The sequence below is a fragment of the Rhipicephalus sanguineus genome, chromosome 4 (assembly GCF_013339695.2).
Source record: "Rhipicephalus sanguineus isolate Rsan-2018 chromosome 4, BIME_Rsan_1.4, whole genome shotgun sequence".
NCBI classification, from domain to species: Eukaryota; Metazoa; Arthropoda; class Arachnida; order Ixodida; family Ixodidae; genus Rhipicephalus; species Rhipicephalus sanguineus.
The window spans coordinates 207964844-207984281 of NC_051179.1; the positions used below are offsets into that span (position 1 = coordinate 207964844).

Genomic DNA, 19438 nt, shown 5'->3' on the forward strand with positions numbered 1-19438 from the left:
TTAATAAAGTTGTATCCTCCTCCTTTGCTGATTAAGGAATATGAATTCCTCGGATTTAAATGCGCGACCACTGACGATTACCTCTTTCCAAGGGTTGTGTATCTCGACGCGACCAGGGCCATCGAGCTCTGCTTGACCTTTATGGACCAAACTGGTCTGGCCACCCGTTTATAAGCGTTTCGTTTGTGTGTGTGTGTGTGTGTGTGTGTGTGTGTGTGTGTGTGTGTGTGTGTGTGTGTGTGTGTGTGTGTGTGTGTGTGTGTGTGTGTGTGTGTGTGTGTGTGTGTGTGTGTGTGTGTGTGTGTGTGTGTGTGTGTGTGTGTGTGTGTGTGTGTGTTTACCTATTTTTGTCCAAGTCTTCGTCAATTTTTTTCTTTACTTTCCGTCTCCTTTCCTCTTTTTTCTCCTCCTAACTTCCTTTCCTCTGCCTCCTCGCGAAAGAGCAGGCAGGCGTTGTGCCCCTCTTGGTGGCAGTTGCCAGCTTGCTCTCTCCCTCTTTTCTCTGTGTTTTTGTGTATCTATATATGCAAATCAAATAAATAAATACTAGTCTTCAGTAGCCTTCCATCAATCCACGGCTGCCTTGCGCTTTGGGTTTTCGATTTCGCAAGGTCATTGGAAATGCCTAATTATATCACCTTATAAATTTCTCAAAATTACCCCGTACGCTGCATTGACGTTTATTTGCTCAAACGCGCATGCCCAATCGATTCAATCAATACGTGAACGAAACACTTCCAAGCCTGCAGCACTGATGCTGCGAGATAAGCCTGTCACTGTGGTTTTGCGTTTGCCCTGCGTATTTGGCAGCAAACAAAAAATTGAAACATGTGCTCAGTTCACTACAGCAAGGTTTAGTGAACTGGGAACCTTAGCGGGCCATTGGTTTCGGTGAGTCAAAGGTATTTCATAACTGTGAGCCCGCTTGGGCACAAGACATCTGCAGCTACGGGAAACCAGAATATGTTCGCGACTAGAATACTTTGGCGATTAGAGGAGTGTGCAATATGAATAAAAAAGAAACAAAAAAAAAGAAAACCCGCTGGTCAATCATAGGAAATATCCTTATTTAAACGTCTCATTATTGAAATAAAGAGCTAATCAACGTTCTGATGTCCACGTTGTGATGCCCAATTTTGATAGATCCAAATTGGACATCTACGTCGTCATGTTCAATTTTTCCTTTTCCCAATTTGTGCAGGTCTCGCGGCCGGAGCCCTGATACATTCATTCGGTAGAGGATCAGCGTCGGGCTCGGCAGCCTTCTCATGTCAGCAGGCTGTCTTGCGTCAGCGTTTGCTACTGGAATACCATTCCTCGTTGTATCCGTGGGCGTGGTCACAGGTACGATTCATTTCGCCGTTCGAAATGAACAAAAGTCAGGCGGGCTTTGTTTTACTCTCAAAGAAATGGTGTTACTGCACATTCAAAACGCGAATTGATAACCGGATGCAAAATCTTGGTGAGAGGGGGTGATTAAGCCTTTTTGATGATCTATAAATTTCTCTTCCGTAGTGTGGGAAGCACTAAGGAGTGGAGGAACACGCGAACTCTAAGAAAAAAGTATTTTCTTCGCATTTTATCCGTCCTGACTTGCCACGTATATGCCTCTCTTCAAGGATACACATGCACTTTCTTTGGCAACCGTCATACTCGCGTCGGAGAGTCGCGAGACCCAAATGGGAGTTCACGTGGCTCTTTAAGCAGAATGATATACGTGTAAAGTCAGGAATCACCAAGAGGAGCAACGCATACTCGTTTTTTTTTGTCTTTTTGTTAGAGTGCTGCATATTTATTATAGAATATATTACGCTTAGGATGACCTTTGCGCAAGGTCATACCTGATTAGGAAAAGTTTACAGCTTTTTTACCTTAAGAGAGGACACGGGAAAGATTGCTCTCACGAGACATTATTCAATTACTTCGCACGTTGGCAGTTCATAGCACTGTAACTTCCTATTGCTTCTCTTCGGCCGTCGCCTATACACCCAACTGATCCTACATGCTGAGATTTGGTCGCGGAGGTGTTAGGTATTGTATGATTGACATTTATTTCACTTTAATTTGCTTTAGCACTCGATTTGCCTTAATTAACTTTATCTGTTGGTTCGCCGTTAATTCATAGTTGATGCTACTCAGAATTAATTGATATGTGATTAACCTCTAATACACCTTAGTTCCAACTGAATGTTCTTGATTCACCTTAATCCACATTTGGTTCATCTTGTGAGCTAATTGTAATGTCGAATCACTTAGCATATACTTAGTACATTATGCCCCCCCCCCCCGAGTTATCCCTCGCTATCTTTGAAGATTTCGGTGACTCGCCTTTTCGGTGCTGTAATACTTGTGGAATCGGTGCACTGGCAATTGACTCTGGAACATGTAATCGGCACAAATAAGACACAAATGCATATTGGAAACCTTGGAGTAGTTAGGGTACTCACGCAGATATATAATTTCATGTTCGCTTGCAGGCTCCGGACATGGAATCCTGCTGTCTTGCGTTATTGTCGCTGTGAACGAGTACTTCGAGAGGAGACGCGGCACGGCCCTCGGTATCAACATGGCTGGTGCACCTGCAGCTTCCTTCATATTCCCGAAAATTTTCGATTACTGTCTCGCTGAGTACGGCCTACACGGAACGTTCGCCCTAGTGGGAGCACTGTTTGTTAAATATTGGACCAATCAGCCTATTTTTCCGTAAGCCGCCGTGGATGCGGGAAGAGTGCTCCAAAACATCTAAAGTCTCCAGGAAAGGAAGCAGTGATGCAGGACGATCAACAGGGAAAAGAAGCAGGTGACCATTCTGGTTGCATAGCAACGACTTTGCAACCTCTACTCGGCAGAAGCGACGAGAGGGACGACTCTGTGCGTGATAACGACATTTTGTTACTTCAACAAAGAGGTCGACATAATCAGGCTGTCAAGGTATCCACTATCCGCGACTCTTAATAATGAAAAACCTTCTTTAAGGGAATCACTCAGGAGACCAGACATGTTGAAGGCCTTAGACACACGCGTTACGTATGCCGAAAAAGAGAAAACGACTGTCTTGGAAGAGGTATAAGGAAAGCAAAATGCTGTAGCATACGTCAGTAGGGGCCGCGAATCGCGTTGTTCCTGTGGTGACCTGCCCGTGTAACAAAGAGCGCTTTGAAGAAATTTTCCAAGATAATCTGAGCTCACCGAAGCTTCATAGAGCACAAGGAAAAATTTCTATGGAAAATGTATCTCTGAGGGTTATGCAGCGCACCATAGACAGCATCAAAACGACATCAATAAAGAATACGATGCTGAATTTTACGGGGACTATTGAACCCCCGGAGAAAGGTACGGAAGGCATGGAAGATGAGACAATTCCTTTGAAGAGTGATCATTGCTGTTGTACAGTCAAATCATTCGAGGAAGCACGTGATTTGCGACATTCAGTGAAGGAACGTCGAACACGCTCACTCCTGCGTAGCGCTAAGGATGTTCTGTCTACGCGGCGGTTTTATGCGCATATGTTCAGCTACTTCTCTTTCTGTTTCTTCTTGGATACGTTTCTGGCTGTGGCCGTTGACTGTGCAGTGGACAACGGGATTAGCAGAGTAGATGCTGCGCACGTTCTCACATTCTTCTCCGTGACCGATATGGCGGGACGACTGCTGGTACCACTAATCACCGATTACAAGATTGCATCTCCCCTTGGCGTCATGACGCTATCTTACTTCCTCATGGCCATTATCGGCACGACGATTGCCACATGCCCAAAGTGATGTTGTATTCTGGATTCTCGTTGTAAGCCTGGGACTTCCGGTTGGCTACGTAATGGTTGCCATGTCACAAACTATTGCATGGGACGTTGGTGTACGGAAACCTCCCCATCGCTTACGGTTTCGTAGCATCAGTGACAGCTGTGGGAGCGTTCATGAGGCCGCTGGTTATAGGTGAGTTCTTTAAATCATTTCTATGCCAAGAACTGATCCCTCACTCTCACTAACTGACAGTTTCTTTGAGTGTAAAATTTCTCAAGGAGCCACATGGCAGCGTACGATTGGATGCCTGGCGGCTATGTAATAATTCTGGCGAATTTTGCTTTATAAGGAAAATTGGTCAAAATTGTCGTTGCGCAGAGCTGCCTCTGAAGTTCTTTCTCATTCTCAGAGCACAAGTGCTCATGCATTTCACACACTGCGGCAACCCAAATCAGGGTATTGAATTCTGGATCTGCTAATCAGCGGGCGTCTGCACAAGCCACTAAGCACAGCAGGACAACCAGCAGCTTTTCGATAACTGAAGTGATCGAAAAACCTGTGGAGCAGAAGCTAAGCATTAGAGAATATGGATCAAAGGTATGACTTCCAGATTTCGTTTGAGATATGTACTGCTCTGTACGAGAGGAGCAATCCTGCGGGAGACGTATAAAAAACATATAAGAACAACGCATCGAATCTGCCCCATTAACAGAAGAAACCTTGACTTGAACAAGTTCACTTGCACACCTATTTTGTCTGGCATATCAGGCTGTGAATTGCGTGACACAATTGTCTGCATAAGATGGCTGCAGTGTTCATTCAAAAGCAGATTCAGTTCGGCTGGGAAAACTTAATCAGACACAGATGATTAGAAGACTATTTGTGCCCAATCTAGAACTTCTTTCCGTCGCGTTTTCAATGTGCGAAAGTAAATTTTATCATGAATTGCTGTCTGCTCGCCCATACTAATACACTTAAAAGAGGCTACGCATTAAATTCTGGGAAATCGTGGAAAAAATATTCTATTCAGTATTAAAGTTCACAAAAAATACCCACGCATCTAGGAGTCCGGATGCGTGGAAAGTGAGCAGCTATATGCAGCCCTAATGATATTCAAACGTATTTCAGTTTAGAGTGCAGATCCGATAAAATTTAATTGCGCAGGTACGGTGTAGCCCGACACGGAAGTGACTAATGGGGAGTCATGTCAACCCACCAACGACCGTTCTGTTTACAAAGTTGATGAGTGACTTGCTGAATGACTACCACGGATAGAAATATCGGGGCACGTACCGATTATCATTCAAGTAACACATTACATAATTCGTCCTTATCAGCCTATTTATACGTTAATTGCAGGACGAAGAGATAACCACTAAACTTCTGAAGCTTGGGCTCTATACGCCACACACGAACTCATAGAGGCCCACAGAGCAGCACAATGCACTCGCCTAGGTCAGTCTGTCAAGCGACGTTACACACTTGACACCCTCAAATGCAAATATCAGCAGCCGACCCCACACTTCTGCCAGCCCCCCATACACACACAGCTCATAGCGAAACCGCTCCCAGGAACACCCACGCCACGTATCATTCGTCCCGCCACAAAGCCCGGGCAAAAGCTCTCCACAAATACTACGGTTCCGAACGCGGAGGCTGTATGGATGGATGCAACTTTCACGGGCGAAGGCGTGGTAGTTGCAATCGCACACTCCAACCCAACCCTACTCTCCACCTTTCTCATGCATCCATCCTGGAATCCTCGGGCGAAGCGGCGATCCCTCACACACACTGATGTCCGGTACGCCCTTACCGGCTCGAAAATCTTACTCCTAAATTTCGCGCGAGGACAAGCTCACGAGACCGCTTTCCGCATTTTCAGCTCACCCACCGAAAATCCGGTCCGCCATGTTGAGCTGATATGAGTGCCAGCGCGCTCTGGGAATCCACCTTTCACCACGCCCGAGGTATGATCAACCGGGTGGTGATGGAATCAGAGTCGAGCTTCTCCAGGGAGCGCACGCCCTCGTTCCACGAGATGACCCCGGCATATCGCGTCGAGCGCCAGCTATACCCCACCACCCCACCTATCCCTTGACAATTTTCACAAGGTGTTATGGCGCCGCCTTCAGACCCTTCGCTATCCCTGTTTTCTTTCCCGCATCCACACGGGAGCGCACACCCCGTCCTGTGTTCAACGCATTTACTCCAATGCTACCCTCACCCACATTCTCTTATGTGGGTCTGTGTGAATGCCTGGCAGACCCTCCCCCGGGGGACCTGGAGCTTCTGACCATTAGGGAGAAATGCGAGACCCTGCTGCGGTCGACGGACCGGGCCAGGCGGAGGATCCCAACTTACCGGACAGCCTACGTGATGAACTCATGAACATATAGCTCAGTGGGGTCGTGAGGGCCCCTGGGACGTACGTACCCGAACACTTTGTCTAAGTGATGCTTCGTGTATCACACACTCTCTCTCGCTCCTTATCACCTCTAGTTTACTCTGTCGCATGCGAGCTGATTTCTTTCAATCCCTGCTCACTTCGAAATTTCGTTAGTTCACGTATCTCGCTGCCGTCTTTGGCTGTGTTTCTCATCCCTGGTATCCATTCCGTTGCTCTAATGAACCACCGGTTTCCTGTAATGCACATTCGGGTCGGTCCAGGTCCATTTATTTCGTTTAGAACCGTTACAGCGCACAGACACGGCGACAAAGGCAGAAGGCACAGCACTGAATCTTGTGTTGTGTGAGCGCTATGACTTTGTGTCTTCTTCCTTTGTCCCCGTCTGGGTGCGCTGTAACGTCTCCAAGATGCATTACCAACTAGCCCACAAAGCCATTCTCTTGTTCTTTCGTTTAATGTCAGCTGGAATATCGGCCAGCCCTGCTTGTTCACTGGCCATTCTGCCGTGTTCCGAACTTTTATTGTTACGCCTACCATTTCTCGCTTAATCGCACACAGTGTTTTAAACGTTTACGTTTAAAACGCCGTTTAAGTTAACGTTTTAAAGAGCTTTTTTATGTTGTTGTCTTCCAAGCATCAGCCCGGAATGTTAGAAGTGGAAATATGCAGTGATGTACACCTTTAGTTTAATAGGGGCAGTGTTAAATTGCGCTTCATGATTTTTGGAATGCCTGCCGTATGCGCTTCAGTGCATTCTTCTGTGAATTTGCTTTTTGATAAGTACGCTCTATTGTTAGTAATTTCCTAAGTACACATGCAATTGTACAGACTGTAAAGGTCATTTGCAAATCATGAACTCTCAATCTTTTAAATGAGGAAATACGCACTATTTGTGTTAGAATCATTTTTGTGCATTGCTCACTAGAATTACAGTGCCCCTATGTCAAAGCTCGCGAAGTTCTTTAGGTATTCGAGACATTTGTGTTCGGTTTCGAGTGTAGTCGCTAGGAGCTCTAATCTTGCAGGCTTCCTGCGATCTAATGGCCTGTCAGAACGACTCTGAGGGAAATGCTCTCGTGTGTGTGCGTGCGTGTGTGTGTGTGTGTGTGTGTGTGTGTGTGTGTGTGTGTGTGTGTGTGTGTGTGTGTGTGTGTGTGTGTGTGTGTGTGTGTGTGTGTGTGTGTGTGTGTGTGTGTGTGTGTGTGTGTGTGTGTGTGTGTGTGTGTGTGTGTGTGTGTGTGTGTGTGTGTGTGGTAGCTTTTCCCCCTTATTATTTATTTTTATATCTCTCTCTCTTCAGCCCCCTGCTTTCGAACCTCATTGCAGGGTAGCATACTACCTTCTGGTTAACCTCCCTGCCTTCCTGTTCTCTCTGTCTCTACGTCTATTTTGTTGTTTCTTTGTTTGCTTGAAGGTGCAGTATGTTCACTATTCCCCATCAACCAAAAACATATGGTGTGGCTGCAGTCGTATGATGACACACACACACGCACCCACGCACAGACACACACTATTAAGTATAAAACAGTATCCTTGTACTGCTCTTATGTAAGACCTCCGCCCTCCACAATTGCAAGGTTTAGCCAACCTGCAAGCACCTACATGGCTAACCTCCCTGGTTTTCCCTCTTTGTGAATCTCTCTTTTAGCCCAAAAATAGCTTTCAGCACAAAAAACAGTGCAGTCCTGTGAAGGGCCCATGCATCTGGGGCACCGTGTAAGAAGAGCAAACGAATAAACAAAACAACGTGTCACGTAAGGTTTAGCCACAGAATAATGAATAACGTGCAGTACAACAAATGAGCATCGGAGTAAGTATATTTAGGCATAGTACAGAATCTAACAAATTATGATATTATTTGAGCAATTAAGCCAGTCACTAATGAAGAAGTAGTATCTGATGAAGCACCAAAACTCCGTGTGATAGAATATGAGTAGAGGCCACGAAACTCACTGAAATGTCACAAAGGATAAAAACCAGCGGAAAACACAGGACACAACGAAAAGAAGTCGACGGGACAGGCTGGCTGTCCCGTCGACTTCTTTTCCCTGTGTCCTGTGTTTTCCGCTGGTTTTTATCCTTGTGAATGAGTACCGACCAGCCCAGTCCAACGCCTTGGTATCACTGAAATGTGTTTTCACTTATATTCCGTGCAGGATATTTTCGGGACGCAAACGGATCATACGGCGGACTTTTCCACTTCATGGGAGGAATGGTTTGCACATCTGTCCTGCTCACTGGTTGGCTCTGGGCTTCAAGTAGACGAAAAAATAAACTGCAGCGCGAGACTTTGTCGGTCGCCAGAGCGGCGGGTCTAAATGCTTGACATCTCATGCGTCAACGTGCTTCAGTGTTTGTGAAGATATCTGCGATTTGCGTGAAATGAAGCCAACTTAATTTAGCTTATGTCGATTGGCAGCGTTGAACGTAGCTTTGCCGACAGTTCCGAACTTATCGGGGCAATCCTAACTGAGGACAATTGATAAACGTCCCGAGTCGGGACCTTTAACAGCGGAGTTTAACGCTTTCGTTTCGCCGCGTAGCGTTTCAGAAAACTATTATCATGAGAGGCCATGGAATCTCGCGTCGCCTAACAACGCGTTGGAGGCAGGAGAGTAAGGAGGAGGGAAAGGAGAAGGGGAGAGGGTAAAGCACAGCAAAGCCGAGTGTACTACAGTGTAGCAAGGGGGTGGGAAAGGGAGCTGAGCGTGAGGAGGGAAGGGAGGAGGGGAAGGGCTTCGCTGTTTCCTCAGTCTTCGCACCAATAGTGCGTAGCTGCCCAATTTTTATTTATTCATTCTTTTATTTATAAATGTACTTTCAAGCCCTGAATGCCCTACAGAAAGGAGTGTGGAAGACAGCAGATGCACGCGCAGTTAAAACAGAAAACGAGAGACAACACATGGTGCTATCGTTTTTTAGTCAGTCCTTGCCATACCTGGCAGCGCATTACAAGATGAAGACGTGCCAACGAGCCCCTGTTGCAACCTTAAAGAAGAAAAGTTGCAAGGCATCTTGCAAAGGGATTTCGAAACATTGTTCATCTGTCATGGCGGCGATGGGGACAGGTGAAGGTGCTTCCTGGCGGCGCTTGTCCTGGCAAACAAGAGTCATTGCAGAATCTTTTTGCGACAAGATGGTAGGTCGACCTTATAGTGATGATCCGACCTTGGTGATATGTAACGAGGTGGATGAAAGCGGGGATCCTTCAAGTACCCGTTTTTTTTTGAAAAATATTAAGGCGAGATGATTTTCCGTGCAATGAAAAGTCAGGCAAGTTACGGCGGTCTTGAAGTAGGGTACGCTGGAATGATGTGAATAATTTGATACGATGAAACGTTCTGCCGGACAGTTGAATAATAAACACAAGTAGGAAGATCAATAATGTAGAGAAAGAAGAGCTGCAGGCCTAAAACGGCCTCTTGGGGGACACAAGAAGTTAAAACGGAATCAGATGAACAAAAATTGTAAGCTGTTACATGCTGGCTATGGTTAGAGAGAAATTCCTTAATCCATGCAAGTGAATTAGGGTCTATGTTGAGCTCATTAAGCTTGAACATAAGTAAACCACGTGAGACGGAGTGAAATGCATTAGCAAAATCCAAATATATGTCGCCAGTATCGAAGTCAAGATCTGCGTTAATGAATAAGTCGCTAGTAAAACACAGCTACTGCGTTTCGCACGAAACTGCTTTACGGAATTCAAGCGATAATACTGAAGAAGGAATTCGACTTAAATTCAATGAGGTGTGAGTATATTATATGCTCTATGACTGTTACTTGGATGCATGTTAATGGTAATGGAGGATAGTAGTTATTAGGGGAAGGTACATTACTAAATTTATGCAGAGGGACCACCTTCCCGCCTTCCCGTCAGATGGCAGTCTAGACATCTGTAATGCCTGTTCAAAAAGGTTTGACAAAAAATGGCCGCCATCTCACCCTGCGAACGTGTATGTCCAGCGAAGCTGTATCAAACACCACACATGCTGATGGGGGGTTCTGTTTTATTATTACCTTAGAGAAACCGTAGTGATAATCGCTTTATCGTCGCTGTGGTAGACCGTGATTGGTTTCACGACCATTATTAGCAAGGCGAACCTGTTCCTTTCGTCGAGCATTGTGCTCACGCTGTTCTTCTGGTGTCTAATTTTCGTGATCTACCACTGGCAGTCTTATAATAAACTGAATGAGTCGCTAGATGGGTCTCCCTTTATTATATCAACGTGGGAAGCACACGGGGGCCAAAGAGGAGCCGTTTGACGACATTCGAAGCCCTCGTGTGAAGTGCAAAGCAGCTGCGACCTAAACTTTACCGGGAACGCATGGGAGGGTGTTCCCATTGTTATCATCCATGGTTTCGGTGTTTGTTTTGTGGTTTTATTTATTGAAACGAATACTGAGCTGTACGCTGTATGCCTGATTGCAAAGAAAGATGTGCCGCTTGCCTTCAATTGATAAAGGGCCCCTAAACCACCCAGAGGTACAAATTTAGCTGTGGCGTTGCAGTTGTGCACGAGTCTACAGCAATGAAAAGCAATGAGAGAGCAGTGCAAAGGAACGCCAGAAAGGCAGAAAAAGAGTGTTCCACACTCGCCGCCATGGCTGCGATTGGCGCTGACTAACGCTCCAAGGTTTAAATGCACATATATACCCCATAAAGTGGACGGGAGGATGACCGCCGCCGTAGCTCAGTGGTAGAGCATCGGACGCGTTATTCGAAGGTCGCAGGTTCGGTCTCTGCCGGCGGCAAGTTATCTTTTCGTCCACTTTACTTTCTTCACATTTATATTCTAAATACTACAGATAACACCCCCTATAAATTCCTTGGCGTTATTGTCCGTTAGTTCACGTCAGATATTTGTAATTTAAGGCGTCGAGTCAATACATCATCAACACGGCCTTTCGACTCAGACCACGTCTCTATATGACTGTCCGGCATCCCAAAGAACAATACGTTATCTTACCTAGACCTGCCTTCAAGATCGTCAAATCGGGTAATGAGTGCATGGCCTTGCATCCTGACTATACGTCGGCAACCTCACTCATGAGTCGACTCACTCAGGCTGAGATGGGGCCTTGAGTCTGAGTCCGAGTGAGTCCGGTTGATAAAAAAGTTTTTCAGTGTGTCCGGTTGAGGAAAAATTTGGCGAAACTGAGTCTGAGTGAGCCCGGTTGGCGAAGATTTCAGTGAGTCCTAGTGAACCCTAAGTGCAAAATATATTTGTTGAGTGAGTCTGAGTGAGCTCCTTGTTTTTGTTTTTTTGGCGACCTATGGTCGTGACAGTTTCAGTGATTAGACGTGATACGCCACTGACGACTGCAGAACCATTAAATGATTCAACGACACTTTCAAGCACCGATAACCTTACTGTTAAGCCAGCGACAGTTTGTGCTAGTGCCTGTTGTTTTGTCTTTAGGCCGACAAGGAGTTCGATTACTTCGTCATGACGGTGGCAAACTTTTTCAGAAAGTTTAGCGATTGGATCTAGTGTTTAGTTGAACGTCACCGCAGCATAGTAAACGCTTTGCGACAAGGACGCATTCGCATACGCAGTCGAATAATACACTCGCGCACGGCAGGAGCAGCAGGCACAAAAAGCAAGATCGTATTTTCGAGCGATCCCATCGTTGCCGCTACACCGGGCCAACTGATGCATGTACAATATGGTATATACCATGCCAATGAAACGTATATTCTGGAACATACAATACGTGACCTGTCAGCTATGTTCGTCAGACACTCATGTCATGCCATACAAATTTTGGTGTTCTACTCTTGAAAGCGAAGTTCAAGCATCCATGAAGTTTTTGTAGCTTGTTGGCTTTTCAGTATATGCCTAGCCAGAAAAGGCACAGCCAGAAATTTCGAGGCCAAGGGGGTTCAACGCGGCCTCCGCTTCCGCCCTCCCAAACTTTTTGGAGATTGTATGTTCCATAGTGGTGTGTTATAATTTCTTTGCTGTGAATAGATTATGGTTTATAGCAGTTAGGCTGCTCCATTTCTCAATGTTTGCCAGGAAGAACAACAAGAGGGAGAATTCTTACTTCAAACTAATGATTCAACTGAAGTCATGATACAGCAAGCTGAAAGAAATGTAGACAATAATATAGCAATAATTATTTCAATGAAAAGAGTTGACTTCACGCCGCAGCCTTCACAAACAGAATTCTGTCCAATTAGCAGGCCCGTAGCCAGGGGGGGCGGCCCCCCCCCCCCCCGAAAAGTTTATGATACATGACGGTTTACCGAAAATAAATAATGAAAATAGGCGTTTTTCTCAAATAGTCAAGCCTTTCAGTAAGTGCCCCCCCACCTCCCCGAAAAATATTCCTGGCTACGGGCCTGCTAATTAGTATTCACAGTACACGGGATAGGACGTAATTCCATAGATAACTACATATTTCTGCTCGTCGCAAACGTTTGTCTAAATCAGTGTCCACTAAAACATCTTTTGAGGTATTTACCTTTGTTGCAGATTGTATTTATACATACATACATACATACATACATACATACATACATACATACATACATACATACATACATACATACATACATACATACATACATACATACATACATACATACATACATACATACATACATACATACATACAACGCGACGCACATACATACGCAAAACTGGGTTTGCTCTCTCACCGAAACATTCTGGGTGGCGCACCTCTGTTAAGCATTGTTTGGTGCTCCGCTTTACGTAAGCTGGGTCACCACAGCGCTTGTGTCACCGTGTGCTTGGTGCGAGCGTGTGTGTGGCAGCAAGAGCCGCAAGATGATAACGATACTGCCGACGATCATGCTGGTGCAACGGCATGAATTCTATTCCTGCCGTTCGCCTCAAGTTTACAACATACCAATTGTTCGTGTGCGTACGGGTACTGATGGGAGCAAGCGAAACAAAGTTGAATTGTGATGCAATTCGCGATTGGATGCTGCTATAATGGTAGGTATCTTTCTTTGTCACGTGATATATGTGGGAAGGACGATGGGATACGTATTTTTGCGAAGAAACGATAGAGTGTATTCGATTCACGCCCAGCAGTACAATGCGCCGTCTTTTCTGCGTAGCGCTGACTGCTGCGAGGAGGAAAGTGGACAATGTGGGCTGACACCGAAGACTTCGCAATGTCTCCTAGCATTAGCAGCCGCAATGGAAGGATGTCGTGAAGCCGCACGTGTCTCACATATCGGGTTGTCATGCGACAAATGCCTGTGTTAGAAGAGCATTGGGCTGCTGCGCTGGAAAAGAGCGACTATCGGTCGCGCATTTGTGGTCACTACAGAAGCCCGGGAAGAAGACAGACAACAATCTCCCTTCCGTGAAGAGCCTGGGATATAGCCAAGAATGCTTAGCTCTGCAGGCTCTGGAATCCGTGTCTTGCTATCTCTATAAAAAATTGCCACCGTGTTTCACGGTTAAGATAGCATAATGTTGAAGACAATGCCGCGTTGTACGTAGTAACCGGTCTTGCTTTTTCGCTTTTTAGTGCTGCAAAATCGACCTAAATCTCGAGCTTGGTATAAAAATTTGCTCAAGGAGGATCTTGCCATGAACTAGCAGGTGATGAGTCGAAATCCTAAAATTCATGGTACAAAGAATACAAACACAAAGGAGGTAAACGGCACACGTCCTCCTATTTGTTTTGCTTGGCCTTGTAGAATTCCTGTCCCGAATATTTTACAGCGAAAGCTGTTATGAGATCATTTCACTGGCCGTTTTTGGCGCCGTAGTTGTCCGCCGCCGCTGCCGGTGTCCGTAACCACTATCGCTCGAAATGAGAAAAAAAAAATGAAATGAGAAAAATTTCCGAGATGGAACGAGGTTCGTACCTGGGTCCTCTGCGTGGGAGCCCAGTATTCCACCTCTGCGCCATGCCGGTGCTTGAAACTGCTTTGCAAAAAGACCCTATGCAGGCTTCATTTCGGAAAGGAACCACATTGACATATGTAATATAACGTGGTAGAAGAGTAAAACAACAACCAAGCGTCACACAACGCGAATTCTGTAACCAGGCGTCACACAATGCGAATTGCATGAGTGGGTTGTTTCAATGCTTCCAACCCATTACAAAGGGCTCTGCGATAATTCTTCATTGTCATCAGCCACAGCATCAACAAAGTGAACATAATGCCTTAGTTGTTTAGCGGGTACCACGGTTCTGCGCAGAATGACGAAAAATTGCACAGTGGCTGCTTCCCTAATTCACAAAAATTATGATGATTTATAGCGTAGTGGGTTCCTCGCAAGTGCACTTGAATTGGTTGCCAAGGAAGCCCATCAGACCCCCGTGATTCATTTCCTCAGGGTCTGAATAACGTCCCCCCCTTCTCTCTCTCTCTTCCTCACGTTAACGTATGTTATAAAGCGTGGTGGGAGAGCTAAATAACGACCGGGCGTCGCACAATGCGAATTACGTCACTAGTGGGTCTTTTAGTTTCCAACCCATTATAAAAGGCTCTGCCATAGTTCTTCGTCGTGATCAGCCGTCGCATCACCAAAGTGCACATAATGCCTTACAGTTGGTGCATCGCTTCCCCGCAGAATGACGAATAATGTCGTGGTGGGTGCTACCCAACTTCACAAAAATTGATTTGTGGCGTAGCGTGTACGTTGCTAGTGTACTTGTATTAGTAACGACAAGATAGCTTATAACAGACTCTAAAAATGCCGCTCATCCAGCTTTCGCTGTGACTGTGCTGCGCTTTCCGCTCAGGCCTGGCGTTTTTTTTTTATACAAAAAGCTTGCTTCGTTGGAGAATTATAACATTACATCGAAGGGAACAGAACACGGGTAAGATGCCGTGTAAAACGCTTCAAAGTCGCCGCTTCACAGCCAGTTTGGAGGATTTCCATAGCACGGTCGAGGAGGAGAAGGAGGAGACCATAGCATGAAGAATGAATACGCTGACATTAACGACCCTGTCACCTTCAGACAAGAGAAGCAGTGCAATCTATGGATTATTAGCCAAAAATACTCAATTGTTTTTCCTCTCTTTGTTGTTAACTTCATTATGTACTAATGTTAGAATTTCTGTTGAGCATGTCGTATTACTGTATAATGAGAAGCTCACAAAGGTGAATTCACTTTCGTTTTCTTTTTCAATTTTACGTTCTTTGCTCATTATTTGACTATCATTATCTTTATTCATATGTAACTGTATGACATTCTCTGCGTGCTCCTCAAATGGCTGTTTTATCTGTACCGCCTCCCTCACCAAATGCTCCTTGTGGAGCCTGTGAGGTATATGAAATAAATAAATAAATAAACAAATAAATAAATAAATAAATAAATAAATAAATAAATAAATATGCAGTTGCCGTCCTGAATATGTTAAGGTTTCTACCAAGGCTGACTTTCAACTTGCCCCCTTATCCATTGACGGGGACAGTAGTTAGGTGCCCGTTTGTTTCCAGTTGTCGATAACTTCGATTTGTACTGCGGTTTGCTGACCTCTTGGTTACCTCAGCCGGTAGCGCCACAGCCCGAGAGAGGCTTCGGTGCCGGATTTGAATCCCTGACCATAAGAAATTTTTCCTGAAAGAGATAGGTAAAGAATTGAATGTAATGAAGAAGGGGTAGGGATGTTAACCAGGAGATGAATATCCGCTTGCTGCCCTGCACTAGGGAAGGAGTAACGGGAGACAGAAAAGAATGAAGGAGGGGAAGATATAAGTAGAAACACACTCACGCGCGGTGATGTCGTAATCATTTGTTCAAGAAGGTGGGTCGCTAGCATATACTTCAGTAGCGCCTTCGTTGCTCTCTGGTGTATAGCTTGAGCTTTCCAGTATTCTAAGATGCATTGCTCAAAAGCGGATGGCCATCGAGGCGATCAAACATTGCTGAGAGATACTGTCTCTCGGTGCTGTATTAATGACACTGACACAGGATATGTAAAAAGGTTTCTTTCGCTGCGCAGTGGTCGCGGCAAGCAAAGACGTTTGTAAAGGACGCTCCAAACCCCAGGAGGTGGAGTATAGTCGTTTCGTATCGGGGTAGTCCAGATGTAATTTTGAGACAGAGGCACATGTACGCACAAGCGGTGAAGGCAAGTGTGGAGTAAACCGGTAGTGTTCCACATAGATCCTGCGACATGACGCGCAATCGTACGACTCTCTGTTGTTGCCTTACTTAGGCAAATCCCACTACTCACCGCTACGGCGTGGCCTCCTGAGAACGAGTAAAGAAAGAAAGAAAGAAAGAAAGAAAGAAAGAAAGAAAGAAGGAAAGAAAGAAGGAAAGAAAGAAAGAAAGAAAGAAAGAAAGAAAGAAAGAAAGAAAGAAAGGAACAACAGAGAGACGGAAAGAAAGTTATAAACAAAAAGAAATATTCTTGTTTCCCGCTTCACGCTTCACAAATCCCGCTTCACAGATCCTGCTTCACAAAGCGGGATTTCAACCCACGTACCCACGATCCCAAGGCGAGCGTTCTAACCACTCCGCTATCCAGGCACGCTAGCAGTGCATAGCATAGTCTTGTATAGATAGTGTAGCAAGGGTTGGTGTGAAAGGGAAGTGAGCGTGAAGAGGATAGGTTTGATGGCGAAGAGGATGGAAAGGAGGAGGGGGAACGAGTACAAAGAAAAAGAAAGAGAGAAAAATAGAGATAGAAAGGAAGAGAAGGAGAGAAATGGATAAAAAGAAGGGGAAGAAAGATAGAAAAAGGCAGAAGTCTATAGAACGACCAGAGAGAGAGAGAGAGAGAGAAACACATCGAAAGAAAGTGAAGGAGAAAACTAAAAAGAAAGAAAACGAATAAAGAAAGAAGAAGATGGAAAGACAGAAAAGGAAAAGAGAAAGAGAGAGATAGAAAGAAACAAACGCCAAAAATTGAAAAAAGGAAAGAGAGCAAGCATAGCCATGCATGCTGTGACACTGCCTGCTCCGCTGTGATCCATCCTAGCGCGACTTAGAGCAAGCTGCGCTAATTTTTTGCTGTGTTCATTTATTTAAGGAAAGCGGTTGACTGTGTAAACGATAACATCTTGCTGTCAAAGTCTCATTGCTATGGTGTACGAGTCCATTGCATTGACCTCATAAAAATCTTTACAATGGGAAGCAGCGCATGAAAGTCGGTGACCTGTCGTTTCTGCCTCCGCCATTCTTTAGAGCCTTTATTGTTTATACTGTATATTAATGACATAAGTGGTGTACTTAATTCCCCAGAACTGGTCATGTATGCTGGTGATGCCAATATTTTCTTTGCCGCACCAACATTAAGCGATATCGGTAAGCACTAAATAATTACCTAATTGATATTGAACAGTGATTGAACTCCAACAAATTAACTTGAAGTCATAAATACACTAAATACATTATTTTTAAACCGCTTAACAAAAGAATGCGGCTTTGAACTCTCCCTAAACATTCGTGGAACGGCCTTGCAATCTGTAGCATCAGAAAATTTTTTAGGGGTCTGGTTCGAACAAATAATGTCTTGGAACCTGCACGTCAATGCTCTCGCGAGGGAATCAAGCAAAGCAGTCGGTTGTCTACAAAAACCGAAAGAATCAAATCATGTTAGACTAAAGAGCGCGACATATTATGCTAATGCCTACTCACGCGTTTCACACTGTATGCGTTAGTCTGGGTACTACAACACCCAGTAACCATATAAAACTGGGGCGGCTGCTAAAAGAGGTGTTAGGAACCTTTGATAACTTTAGTGGACATCCTAACCTTTTATCGACTGGTACGTTATTCATTAACGGTACCATGCGTAAACCAAGTCCAGTCTTGAATATATATCGCATACTAACGCTTTAGAACCTGTTAAAAACTAACGATAATTTCAATGCCCCTCTATTCACGCTAAAATCAGACGTACATGACTACCTCATTTACGTCACATTCTTATGGCTCTTTCATACCATTCTTTTTACTCCTTGTCAGCTTTTATAACGTTTTCTCTATTACTTTCTAAAGGTGTACACCAAAAACCGCTTCATGTGTCTTTTGTCTTTTCATGCCGTTAAATTCTGAGACAGTTTGCATTATTTATGCTACACTAGTTCTCAACTACGTTCTTATTGCTGTTTTTCATGTCAGCATTTATTCGCTGTTATAATTATGTGGCATCCACCGCCTCTTTCTCTCTGTACGCCCTTAGGTCTACAGCAAGCATTCAAGCAACCTGCGACAGCTTTTTGCCCGGGGGATCCCCAACTAGTGTGTTGTAGATGAAGTGGATTGTGATTCTGAATCCTGCTCGCAATTTGCGTTGTCGCTAGCGGGAGCGAACAAAGGAGAATGGTCGCCGCGATGAAACGGGATACGCTAAGCATTTCCCCACTCCTACACGTTGGGCACAGGGAGTTTCCGATTGCATAGAGAGGAGGGGAGGATCAATTCCACTTTACGGAGGGAATTCAACGATGCCAAAAGACGGCTTGTCAGTCAAACTGCGATCGCCTCGCCTCTGTCAAGTGCCGCGAGGAACGGGGACCGCTATCGCCGCAACATTGAAGAATGCGAAAGAAAACCCGGACTCTGGTAAGCATCCCGTACACTGCACATTCCTGTTGACCTGGGCTGTCTCATTGTGCGTGCTTTAATAAAATGTTCGTAGAAGGGACGATATTATTATAATGCGCAACTAAATTAGCATAAATAGACAAGGTATTTTGCAAATAGCGCCAGAGTATTCATTAGCTCTGTCTGCTCGTTTGGAAAACAGGACAGTAAAGACATGTTTTTTTTATTGATGTATTTGAAAGTCATTTTTCCTGTCTCTTATATGGGGCTGTTTTGAAGGGGATTCAGCGTCAGGTTTCGACACATAGATATTGATCTCGAGAATCACTGAAATGTGAACGCAGTTTCTGAAATATAGAGCTTCTGTTCTGCAGTTATGTTTTAACACAAAGTAACAGGATGGGATGCCTCTCGAAACGGATGCTTGAGGCCAATCACGGCTGTAAAGCTCATGAAAATATTAAAAGTTCATGAAAATAAAAAAAATGGGACTTAACATAGGTCGGCAAACTAACTCAAGCGCCGACTCACTGAGACCCAGATCGAGCCGTCATTCTGAGTCTGAGAGTCTGGTTGAAAAAAAAAATAGTGAGTCTGAGTCTGAGCGAGTCCGGTTGAGGAAACTTTTGCTGAGTATGAGTCGGAGTGAGCCCAAAGAGCGAAATATATTTTATGAATGAGTCTGAGTGAGCTCCACATTTTTTGCCGACCTATAGTCCTATCGCCTCAACTTCAGCATTACTATTAGCCTTATGTCGGCTCACAGTTATACTGACGTTTAATCGTATTTCCG

The 19438-nt window shown here is 44.9% G+C and overlaps 1 protein-coding gene and 1 long non-coding RNA gene across 2 annotated transcripts in view; both read left to right on the top strand.

Annotated features, from left to right (window-relative positions):
• LOC119392015 (monocarboxylate transporter 9-like) overlaps positions 1-19438 on the top strand; it is a 35276-nt gene that overhangs the window by 2314 nt on the left and 13524 nt on the right. The gene's annotated exons all lie outside the window — the stretch shown is intronic.
• Positions 3866-8476, top strand: LOC119389181 (uncharacterized). Its single transcript, XR_005183051.2, has 2 exons — positions 3866-3932; positions 8304-8476. It is a non-coding gene; the product is annotated as an uncharacterized LOC119389181 (long non-coding RNA).